At 42.1% G+C, this 12,565-nt stretch overlaps 1 long non-coding RNA gene across 1 annotated transcript in view; it reads right to left on the bottom strand.

Moving 5' to 3' along the window:
- Positions 1 to 973: 973 nt before the first annotated feature.
- LOC113950072 overlaps positions 974 to 12,565 on the bottom strand; it is a 29,466-nt gene continuing 17,874 nt past the window's right edge. Inside the window, exon 2 of the long non-coding RNA XR_003528659.1 lies at positions 974 to 1,776. This is a non-coding gene — a long non-coding RNA (uncharacterized LOC113950072). The remainder of the gene's footprint in view (positions 1,777 to 12,565) is intronic.

Raw genomic sequence — 12,565 nt, 5'->3', positions numbered from 1 at the left:
TAAGCTTCTGGGCAAAGGTACTCTCAGTGTAGGATGACACCAAATCCTAGCTGACCAAGGAAGTTCTTTCAAGCTGAGTTAGACAATGAGTCTCAACCAAGTCTACTGGAGTAGGATCCAAAGTGTCTTATTCGGGGCCCAGGTTTTAGCCTTTATTTGAAGTCTCATTTTCATGGCCTAGCTCAGGCAGAGCGAGCATCGCAGCTGATCATAGCTCTGTTTCATAAAACCCATGTCAAAAGTGGGACTAGAAATGGTCTTGCTTGGAAGCGGTCTGTGCTGTGGGACACATTCCCCTTTGAAGCAGGAGGGAACATGGATTCTCTCTCCTGTCAGAGGGACAATCCTCCATTCCTGATATCTGTTCTAATGAGTTTTATAAGAGCCGTTGTACTCAGTGAAACCAGGAGTGCTATTTTTGGACTATGGTACCTGAAATTTGGCCATATTGATCAACATAACTGGTCTACTCTGGCCTCCAATCTGGAGGTCTGGAGACACACTATATTTAACGCTGCTGATGCTTTTGAGAAGGCACATAGGATCACTCTTGAGGAGAAAAGACAATGCAGAAAGAATCGTGTCTTGCACAATATACCACCTAAGGAGTCTTTCTGCTGTGCCTTTTGCAGTCGGACGTACCTATCTCACATTGACCTTTTTACCCACCAGCGTGCTTGTAACAAACATGGGTAGAACCCTCCCCAAATCTTCGTTCGCGAAGCGCAGCCATGATGATGATGATGATGACCTGTAATTCTGCTATGTTTCTTTAATACAGAACAGTCATTTCCTTTAGAAGTCCATGCATGGTTTTACAGTCTCACTACCTATCCATACTTCAGCTAACGGTTTTGTTTTTTTCTTTGTATTCTGACTTTCATCTTTCCTGGTTGCCATGGTGATAGCAATACAAACATCTCCAAAGGATGAGCTGCTTCCCTTGGAAGAAGAATGGCTTACTATACACATCAGGGCTGCAGAAATGTTTAATGAAATTTTGACCACATGGTAAGCTAGTTTGGTGGATCATAAAGCAGAAATCACCATCTGGGTCTACGGTCATGTCAGTTACATTGACATTTTATTTTATTCTCTTCCATTCTGAAGACTACATTTTGTTTCTTGTTCAGGCCAACAGGGTTATAAGTTACAAAGATTATTTGGCAATCTAAAGAGCTATTTATAGATTAAGTAGAATATTTACTGCCAAAAGAAGTTTCTCCTCAGATTCAGATCTAGATCAGCTTGATTATATTCTTTAAGAAACATATTTCAGCCCTATATCCTCCTGTTCATGGTGTTTTTTATGTAAGAGATTGAACAAAACATCTCATCCCCTCCACAGAGGACAAACAGTTGTCAGCACACACCACAAATGCAATTTACATCTGATGAAACTGGGGGAAACTGCAAATAACTTGATCAGAGTGTATATAGGAAATGAGTGCCAGAACCCAAAATGGTCCCCTGCATGGACTGCGTGGTGTCTGGTCCTGTGCTCAGACTGCATGAACACAACTCTCTTTAGCAAATGTGTCATACAGAGTGTTGGTCTCCAAAGCAGCTTTAATATGACCAACAAAGAGCTTGCAATGTTCCTGACTGGGGATAGCATCCCAGTAGCGGATGTATGGTACAGGATGGTACGCAGCAACCTTCCCACCACTGAGTGTCTGCAAGGTTAAAAAATCTCAAACTGTTCTTCAGGGTGGGCTTCTTCTGAGCTTCTGCATTACACTCCTGTGGGAGGGAATTCTTGGACTATAGTTGAACCTGGAAAAAAAACCAGTTTATTGCAAAAAAATATTCAGTTTGGAGTCAGAAGAAAAATCCTTGCAACACGAAGACAGGTGGCCTCACCCACTGTAATCTAGAGATGAACCCAGGGTGGTATCTCTTCTCTTTTTCAACATGCAAAGAGTTAAAGCAACATGCTTTCAAATACCTCTAGCTTCAGTCTCACCTCCTCCCATTCCTGCCCTGTATTCTGGAACTGTAACTGGTGACAAAGACTTGAAAGGAAAACAGAAAGAACAATATTATGCGCATTTGGAAAATGTAGGAATAAATGTTGTTCCCTTAGGGAATCACTTGAGTGACACAATGGAAAAAAGCCTCAGGGGCGTGTGTTCCTGCACTATTTGCCTCCACACCCAGTGCAAAGGCCCCTGGGCTTCCAATGGAATTAAGTCTACACTTCACGTTGCACAAGTGATACAGGCCTTGAAGAAATCTTTCTTAACTATGTATATGTTCCAAATCAGCTGTTGCTCTTTAGCAGGAGAGAATTAAGCTTGTCCTGTGCCAAATTTGGCAGCAAATATTCTTCATCTATCTTTGCCATTATGACTTATAATTTTATAATTTTATAGTAAATTTAATATTATTGAATATCATATCAAAGATAGAAAACATTTTTGGATATATGTGCATGCAACCATGAACTGTATATCATTAATATATTTACTGTCTGTATTACTTTGAGGCAAATATATAGGGTAAAAATGAACATGCTATTCAAATGTTTAAGATGTTTTGAAAATAACTCAAAAAAATTTCAGTTTTGCATTGAAGTACTTTCAAATTTCCTTATGTATTTGTGAAAATGACAGTTAGAAGGCAGCTTTTTTTAATTTACTTGGCAAAAAATTTTAATAGCAGCAGCTGTCCAAACATACTGCAAGACTCCCTTACAAAAATATACAACACCTACTGAGGTAACTAAACTTTTGAATTGGTATTTTGTTTACAAGCAAATGCAGTTACTCTTGTGCTCCCATCACATACTACCTTTTGCAGATGGTTGTGAGTTTTTCTGTTTGAAAGAGTTTGGGGAGTTTCTAAGGGGGAAAATGTCAAGACTGAAGTAGAAAAGAGAAAAACTGATGTGCCAGTGCTCGACACAGCCATTTTGAATTACTGTGACTTCACTGCTTTTCAAAGATCCACTAATACAGAGTGCATGGTAGTTCAGGATGGAGAAGTTACTCTGATTTTGTATGCATGCATGTGTTTGAGAGCTGTATTACAGCAGTATAGCTGGTCACTGTTCCCAGTTTAACCACACCCAAGGCCACCTTCACCATCAATCTCTGCCCATTGCTCCTCATCAGTTCTCAGTTCTCAAACCCAGAAAGCAGTACCCCATGTCCCTGGGCATCACCATGGCAAAGCAGTGAGATAGCCCTGCATGGGAGGTCCTGCTGCTTGCTTATTCCTCATACAGACCAAATTTTTTCTTTTTCTGGCCAGATCTCCTTTGCCACACATAACCACTAATTTCAGGGAGGTAAGCAGGTGCCAAGATGTTGTCACCCTGTCTTTGATGGGTTCCTCTTTGATGGACTCCTTACCCTTAGCTTTCCCAATGGGGAACACAAGGTACTAGCAGGTTGAGGATAACTAACTCCAATGTTATCTAGATCTGTTTATGAGTTTTGCATCTTTATGAGCCTTCCAGGATAAAAAGGATCTTTATTTAATTAGTACTTGAAAAAATCTTGTGAGGTACTGGATGCAAATGAGTTGTCAGGTATATTCTGCTCTTCACACTGCTGCTGGGACATATTGAAGCAAGTCAGACCGTCATCATCTCAGGACTACTGGAGTAGCCAGGCGGTCTAGAAAGGGCTCCAGACTGTTCTGAGAAATTGGCTCTGAGAATAAGCTAGTTTTAACAAATACAGCTGATTAAAATATTCATGTATTCACATTTCTGTCTCTTACACAAATGCTGGATTCAGTAGAATCTCTTTCAGGTCATAAAACTTCATCTCAGTAAGATGCACAAACCTCATGGGAACACTTTGTACCTGCTGGGATAAGCAGGTACATGAGTAACACCAGCCATACTGCAAATAAGCACCATGCAAAAGTCCCTGCTGCTACGCTGGTGCTGTTATTATCCTTTAATTTTTATGATGTCTTTACTAACCAGTCATACCATGCATCTTCTTTACTTTTTATCTGTACCACACAAACTCTTTCCTATCCAGCCACATCATGTAATATCTCTGCTGGTCTAGTCCAGGCTCTTGATAACTGCTGTACTCAGGAATCTTCCAAAGCTGAGAAGAGCTTCAGACAAGTCTGAGAGCCAAGTGGCTCCCCTTAGAGTTTTATGGATCTACTGGATGGAAAGGGACAAAGTGATTGTCTCCTTTCACAGATAAAACCCCTAGGCTTCCATGGTGTTACCCTTTGGCAGCAGTGCTCCAGTGCTCCCCCTCTCATACAACAGCACTTGTGTCTCCCAGCTGGAAATGCTCTGTCTCTCACAGCCCCTTGTACAGTGGTGTGGGGAATCACCCAAAGTCTCTTTCTATGAGGACTAGCTGTTGGAGAGCTACTCCTGCTCAGGCAAAAGGAGGGCCCATGGTCAGGCATCTCCCAGGAAAACCATGAGTGACATGAGGCTGTAAAGAGACTCTGGTTCTTGTAAAATTATAATAAGGAAATAATAATTTCTCGAGGTGCTCCACCAAATCAGCAAAACCACATCCAACCATTCCAATAACCACTAAGAATATAACTCCTTTAGGAATGATGGGAAAAAAATAAGTTAAACAGGGAAAGGGGGGAGCAGAAATGCTTGAAGAAAAAACAGGGAGAACAAAGCAGTAAACTCTGGAAAGAGAAGATGCAACAAGTAAGCCAGAGTCATACGAACATCAGTTTTAGTCCATTGCTGAGAAACTGAGAATGCATCTGGTCTAACTCCCCGTAGACATGAGAGGTGGGTTTCCCAGAAGGAATGAAAGTTCAGTATGAAGCAGCAATAGGTTTAAGAGTAAATTTTCAGATGGAACTAAAATCAAGGCACTGAATTGTCTCCCAATTTACCCTCACCCCACTGTATTTCTCACACTGTCATCTTATGTTTTTCTTATGTGAAAGTAAGAGCTGTCTGAAGACCATCAAGTAATCAAATTGGTGGTATCTGAGCATGGACTAAATGTAAGTATTCATCTACTTTTCTTATCCGTGGAGCTGAAACTCAACACTTTCAAGGAAATAAAAAGATTTATAGATTAGACATCCATGTATATTCCCACTCAGTAGCCCAGTGTTCCCTCTCAGCCATATATCAGCTCAGACACCTCAGAGAATGGCATAAAGGTAACCACAGAGATAAGTGCATTAAAATGATTATAGTCATGATAAACTTAACAATTTAAACAGTTGTGTAAGTCTGGCCTAATCCTAATAAAACTCTCCCAAGTCTGGTAACCTAAAAATAGAAAAATTTTAAAAAATAAACCATGACAAAAGAAACCCACAAAACCAAAACCAAACCAAACCAAACCCAAAACCAACCAAACCAAAGACAAAGAAACAAACAAACAAAACCAAACAAAAACCCAACCAACCAACCAACCAACCAAACAAACAAAACAAAAAAAACACCTACTCAAAATTAGTTCTACCTTAAAGACAGGAGAATTTGTGCTTTGCAGCTAGACCTAAATTCTACCTCTCCAGGAGACAGAGCTTTTGTGTCACAAGTTCATTGTTATATTTTTAGACCCAGACACTGAAAGGTGGGGCCTGAATATAAACCTCATTGTTCTTTGGCAGCAAACAGGAAACAAATGATACCTCATGGAGTTCAAGTTCAACTCAAGTTCCTGGGAAGGCTGGGGTCTGTTAGTTCATTTGTTTGTTTTGGTTTTCCCAGACACTACAGTTTTCTCATTACCTTCTTTCACAGGAAGTTTTTAGTAGCTCTTCATGTACCTATTGTGGTGGTCATAATGTGGAGGGTTTTAAAGGCTTCAAGTAACTTTCTGGAAGAGCATCAAGGGTGGGTTAAATAACCACTCTGCTAATTTAGCTTGGGTCTTCTGCCAGTGCAAGCCCAAAGTTGCCCTTTGTGGGTCAAGATGTCAATATCCACAGCTGCACTTTGCTTTTGAGAAAGGTATTTGCACACTTGTCCTTACTTGCTGTTATAATAAGGCAGAGTTGTATGGTACAGAGACAAAAAAGAGGTATTATGCAAGGTCTGGAGTTGGAGCCTGTGTGCTGGACTGGCTCCTCCCAATCACATACTGGCAGTACAAGCTTCTGGCTAAGGAGCTCTGTTTAGGAAGGAATAGTGTGTTTTCCTGTGCTCTTATGAACCCACCAGTATCTATCCCCTTTCCACCTCCCAGCTCCATTTATATACTTCTTATGTCTGAGCATCCAAGAGGATCATCAGCTTCCCATGTGTGAAAAAACAGTGTTATAATGAGGTGTTGATATGTTTGGAGTGCTACCTGCTATGATAATAGAAATTATTAACAGTGATAGATCATTTTCCATACCCACGCAGATAATAGCCTCTCTCCTGGGACAGCTGACAATCTAATTGTGGCAGAAAGAAGGGAGGCCTGAAGCACATTTCATTAGTAGTTATTGACTGAGCTAGTCTGTCTTGTCCTCCAGGAAAAAAAATAAATTACAAGAAACACCTGACAGGAAAAAGGAAAAGCCTGTGCAGTACTTTTTAAAAATCAGCACAGGCATAATTAAGGATAACAATGTAGCAGCGAGTCAGTGCAATGGATCAGCATTCTCTTGTTCCACTGTGCACAACAACATATTTTTCCCAAGAGACATTTTTTAAGGTGCAAAAGTTCACCTGCTGTCTGGTAATTCACTTTGAGCTGGGACTGTGATCACTTAATGGATTCTTCTGGTGCTGGCTGCTATGGTAACAGCTGCATCACACTCTCCATAGGCTTGTTTTTGGAGGAGAGTGTAAACTGTGAGAGCAAATCTCAGATGGGTTTGTTACTGAAATCAAAATCCCAGGGCAGATTTGCAAGTCTACACCAGTCTTGGCCCACTGTGCTCTCCCCTTTTATGGGCATGTTTGCTCATTTGGCTTATTTTTAAATCCAGTCCTTCAGCATTGTGTGCTCAAAAACACTTCTCAGAATTGAAGCCTTTTGGGTTTGGTCTGGGTTGGAAGCATGTGTAGGATGTGTTTAAAAAAAAAAAAGGCACAGAGAAAATCCTAAAAGATGAGATAAATAGAGCAGAGATTGGGTTAAAACATACAGTCCATCTGGTTTGGTTAGAAGCAAAGCCCTCTCCAAAAACAAGCAAAGACATATCCTCAGGAGCTGGGAAAGAGAGCTACCAAGTTTTAACCAAATGTAATCAAAGCAGGGGTGAATAGGCAAACAGTCTGGAGGAATGATTCAGAGACCTGGGAGTAGAGATTTCTGATCCATCTTCATACAAGCTATACCATGAAAGGTGGCATTTGCCAGCCCCTGTGGGATCTGTTTGCAGAGAGGGGCAAGGCTGAGTGTCAGGCCTGGGATAGGATGGAGGTTTGCAGTGAGTGGGAAGAAGTAAAGTGAAGGGGGAAAGAAAGGGGAAAAGACAAGGAGGAAAGTGACAAGAGAAAGACGAGACAGAAAATTGAAGGTGGATTCCAGTGATCTGCTAGAAGCTGGCAAACATGTTCCTGCAAAAGGGTAAGCAAGTGTGGGCTGAGGTCAGATTGTGGGAGACATGGAGGATAGAGGTAATAGCAGAAGATGGAGGTTCATGTCAGGGCAGGAAGCAGACTAAGACCAGGAGGGGGCCTCAGTAAATCCAGAAGGTTATTCATCTGCCCATAGCAGGACCCTCCTGGTCAGGATCATTTCTCATAGATGCATGCCTGGCCCCTTCTTAAAGCTCTCCAGCAGCAAATATTCCACAATTTTCCCAGACCTTCCAGAGGTTTTCCCTCCTTTTCATTAACACGTTTATCTCAGTACAGTCATATGGTCCTCTCCAAAACTGCTATCAGCTGATTTTATGCCACTGAATAATCATATAGTTGAGTATTCTAGATAGAGTACAGTACCTTTTGTACCCACTGAATACCATAAGGATTTTTCTTTTCAGACCATTTCTTCAACTGGTTAAGGTAATTTTGAATGTTAACTCTTTCCTTCAAAGTATTTCCCATCAGTTTGATCTCCAAATTGAATGTGTGGTTTTTCTCATCTGATTTGTTAATGCAAGTACTGAATAGACATAATTCAAGACAGACTCTTCCAAAGCTCTATTGAATTCTATCACTTTAATGTGTATCTCCTTCCAGTAAAAATGCGGAAGAAAAGATAGGAGAATGAAAAAGAAAGTGGGAGTAGGTCACTTAAGGTAAAAAATCTTTTTTGGTGGAATAAAGTTAAATACATAAGGAAGTGGTCTGTTGAGATATTACTCCTTAAAGCCATGAGGTAAGATACAGAAGTGAGTGAAAGGACTAAACCAAACAGCCATAACTGAACTGGTGGGTTCCCAAAGCATTCAATAAAATCTGTGAATCAAAATAATTTTTTTGAAAAATCAATATTACCATCAAAAAAATCCAGAAATTGTACATGGTCGTTGTTCAATCAGTCAAAAGGAAAACAGTGTTTAAGAATAGGTGGATAGGTGATTGTGGGCTAGTCCTACAACCACATCAGCCAATCTGGCAAGGGTAGTAGTACTGGAGCAGCAGTTTGTGCAGGACTGGGTTGTGGCATTCTCTGGTACCTGCACCTGCAAACTGCTCCAGTCACCTCCATGGTACAAACCCAAGGAGAAAGGAAAATGGTATGAGTAAATATCCAGTAAAACCCAGAGCAGAAGAGTGAATGGCTGAAAGTCATCTGATATTAGCCATCAGTAGAAACTGATAGAGAGCTGTTTTTCTCCTGGCTGCTGCAGTTATGCAACCTGTCATGTGTAACAAAAAGGTTGTCAAAAGAGGATCAATCTGCTTAGCCCCTAGGAAGAGAGGCAATGGGAAGAGAGGGTGGCATAATTCACATGCTGTCCTCCCTTGCTGCCCCTTTCCAGCTGAGGCTATCAGCCACTGGGTCTGCTCTAGGTTAGCCAAGCTGCAGTAGCTGGGATGCTCTGACTGTCCTTGTCACGTGGCAGGAGTATTTAGGCTGTGTGATGACTTCTGAGGTGGCAAGAGCAACCCAGTGTGAGTGGCAGGGCTGGAGGGCTGGCAGCAGCGGACCACCATGATGAGGTCTTCCTGGGGTGTGTCACCACATCCGTCACTGTGAGAGTGTAATGGCAGGTCACCAGGCAGGCATTAAGGTCATGGGTGTGGAAATGACCATCCCAGTGTTCCCAGAAACATGCATCTGCTCCTGACCATCCCAAAATGTGTGACACCTCAGCAAGGACAGACTTCAGCCACTTAGAGCTGGCCCCAAGCCATGGTCACTGATGATGATTCACATGCTGAGCTCCTCTTGCTCACCGTGCATGTGCGTCTTGATCCGATGCATGCTACCCAAAATAGGAAGTCCTTTTTAGCAAGATGGTTTTCTCTGGAGTCATGTTTGGGCCTCACTCCTCAGCTCCTGAGACAGTAGGCTCACATTCCTTGGAGACACAGAGCTCCTCTTCCTCAGTCTACAGACACTGCAAACATCCCAGGAAGCTTTCGGCCATACAGAGCAGACAAGCTGTGATAACATTCCCTTCCCATCTATTTTGCCAATTGGCAGCTCTTCTCAGGTATGCCACCAGCAATGGTTTTTCTGCCATGTTCTCTCTCTGTGGAAGTTCTCCTGGTGGGACACAGCATGAGATGTACTTGAGCCTGGTCTGCAGCTAAAGGAGAGTCTGTGGTTTCAAGAAGTGGTACACAGGGGTGAGGAAAATGAAAACGATGAGAAGACGCCTTCTGTGGTAGTGAAAGATATCGCCTTGGCATTACAGTCCTTCAGGTACTCTACTGCTTTACATCCTTCCAAATGAATATATGGAAAAGGACCCCTTTGCTCTGGATTATACTGGCAGCTGCTCATCACCAAAAAGAAATTCCATACCTGTTCTTTCAGAAAACTTGAACTTTCTATCATCAACTGTCCTCCAAAACAGGAACATATACAATTATGCAAACAAACAAGGCCTAGGCTTCTTCAGCCTCTCCTTTATGCTTTTATGCATGAACTATACCTCAATGTACCCAAAGGAAACACAAATGAGCCTGAAGCATCTATTTTTCAAAGTACCTGGGCACAGTCTTCTGCAAGAGAAAAATGAGTCCGAAGCTACCTGTTATTTCCTGTGAAATATCTCCCCTGTCTGACGGGGCTGACTGCTGCACTTCTTATTTCCTTTACAGATGAAGATGAAGAAAAAAAAAAAAGGCAGCTCATGGCCACCCGCATTTTCAGCTCTGTTTACTGATCTCCACAGTTTCCTCATGAGCCTCTGCCAGAAAGGCAGTTCAGCTGACTACAGGCAGTTCTCATTAATCCCCCTTATCTAAACAAGATGCAGAATAAAAAATCGCAAAGTAGGAAAGCCAGCAATTGCATCAAACCAACATTTTAGGAAACCTAAGCAAGACACTTTTTGCAGCACATCTCCACTGATGAGCAGTTGTTTCTGAGGAGCTGCTTTTTTGTATGCCTGTAAGGACATTTGGAATATCTCTGGAAGGGCACTTCCTTCCTTCTGTGTACCCGTTGCTTTTTGCTAGAGTTTCCAGTGCATTCAAGACATTAATTAGCTGACTGAGGACACTGACCCTTCTTATTTCTGCCTTTTTTTAATTGTTTGCATTTCAGAGGAGCCGACAAGAGGTAACAGTGGCAATGCTGTAAGCAGGAGAGAAGCTATGACATTGCTATTGTACTTAATGCCTTCTTCGGCTGCTCTTGTGTTCAAAACAGAACAAAAGAGATGGGGGGGCCTGTTTTCCTTTCTGTTCCCCTTAGCCAGCACTGCTATGGAGAAAACCTCCATCTCAGATGGTTGGGTGGTAGGTTCATTTCCCTGTTTGCATAGCTTATGGGTGAGATGACATAGGAAGAAGCACTTAGTGGCTGCTACATTCCACAGGCAGCCTGGAGAGCAGGCTGGGTTTCTGACCTGTAGGAGGTGGATGATGGTCTTTCTCATGCTGGCATGCTACAGTGGAGGAGCAGTCAGACCTCTTGGCAGGTACCTATGGTATGGCCATGCTCTGTTGGCTCCCACAGAGAGAGGAACTCTTTATGGAGAGCAAAGACATTTCATGGGATCTCAGGATAATAGCTGATGTGGACAGGACAGCAGGTTTCTCAGGGGTGTGTCAAGTCAGATTTTGAATGTCTCCAAAGCTAGAAAGACCTCAACCTCTCTGGGCAACCACCTTCATAGTAAGTAAGTTTATTATCCACAAGACTTTCCTGTATTTTAATTTGTCCCCATTGCCTCTTGTCCTGTCACCGGGCACCACTGAGAACAGCCTGGTCCTGTCTTTACTCAAATCTCAGGTGGAGTAAATTTATGCATATGAGTAAGACCCCCTCCTTGGCCTTCTCTCCTTCAGGCTGAGCAGTCTGAGCCCTCTCAGCCTCTCCTATGAAAGATGCTCCAGTCCCTTCATCATCTCTGTAGCCCTTCATGAGACACTGCTAATGAGGCTGTCAGTGACTGGGAGTTCAGAGCTGTGTATTTTGCCTTCTGATCAGCACCTCTTATGCTGTAACCACTCTGTCAGGCTGGAGGAGCCCAGCTGAAAATCACTCATATGCTGATGTCTGCATGAAAGATCTCCCAGCACATGCACATGATGCTTCCCTGACAGCATGCCAGAGTCAGATCACTCGACTTGCTTTTTATTTTACTTTCTGTGCCAAACTTGCAGACTCAGCAGCCACAGAAATATAGCCTCCAAGGCATGAAGTCAGGTTTTTGGTAAAGACACAGAAATCAGTGTGCATTTATTTTTTCTTGTTTTGGCAAGCGACATTGCCCATTGCTCATATCCCCTACTACCCATCTTCACTGGCAATATAACAAGCAGAGAGCTGACTTGCTGCGTGCTTAGAAACTCATTCCTTTTTTGAGCTTAAGCGTTGCAATCGCTGAGGCATCTAAGACAGACAGTTCTTCTAGATGTCTTGGAAACAAGTGGGCAACCTTTCTATGCTTTATTTCAATAGTGGTAACAATAATTCCTTCTCCTTTATTTTTTTTTCTTTTTTTAGGTTGCAATTTCTACAGAGCATTTATTCTCTACTCAGTGTTAGCCTAATATAATTAAAAAAAAAATCTATGGGGATATGATATTGTGGGATACAGAGAATATATTAGAATGTTAGATAGTTACATACATACTTGCATACATACATACATACACACTATGAAGTCTAGCAACCAAAATACATGTTCTTTTTCCCTTGACATATTCCTATTAGAGACACCAAGAGTGCACTTCTTCCTGCTTTTTCTTAAATGAAATTACCAAAACAGGCTTCTGAATATCTTGCCTTTACAGAATAATGGTCATGCACTAGGGACAGCTTCAAGGACTTTACAGAATAATGGTCATGCACTAGGGACAGCTCCAGGGACTTCCAGGCTTCCTGTAAGACATATCTGTGCTGGTTGCAACAGTATCCATAAATGCAGGTGTGCTGGGAAAGGGTTGGGATGAAATTTCACATTGCTGAACATCCAAACAAAGCCAAGTCAGACTGATCTTCTAAGTGCATGTAACTTCGTGGCATTCACGTTTCAAAGTTTTCAGGTAAAAAAGTGTTGGTAATTTGGTAAATAGTGTTATAGC

Source organism: Corapipo altera, unplaced genomic scaffold (genome assembly GCF_003945725.1).
Source record: "Corapipo altera isolate COAL_440 unplaced genomic scaffold, ASM394572v1 0, whole genome shotgun sequence".
NCBI classification, from domain to species: domain Eukaryota; kingdom Metazoa; phylum Chordata; class Aves; order Passeriformes; family Pipridae; genus Corapipo; species Corapipo altera.
The sequence above is the reverse complement of the archived record's forward strand: the minus strand, read 5'-3'. Positions and strand labels throughout refer to the sequence as shown.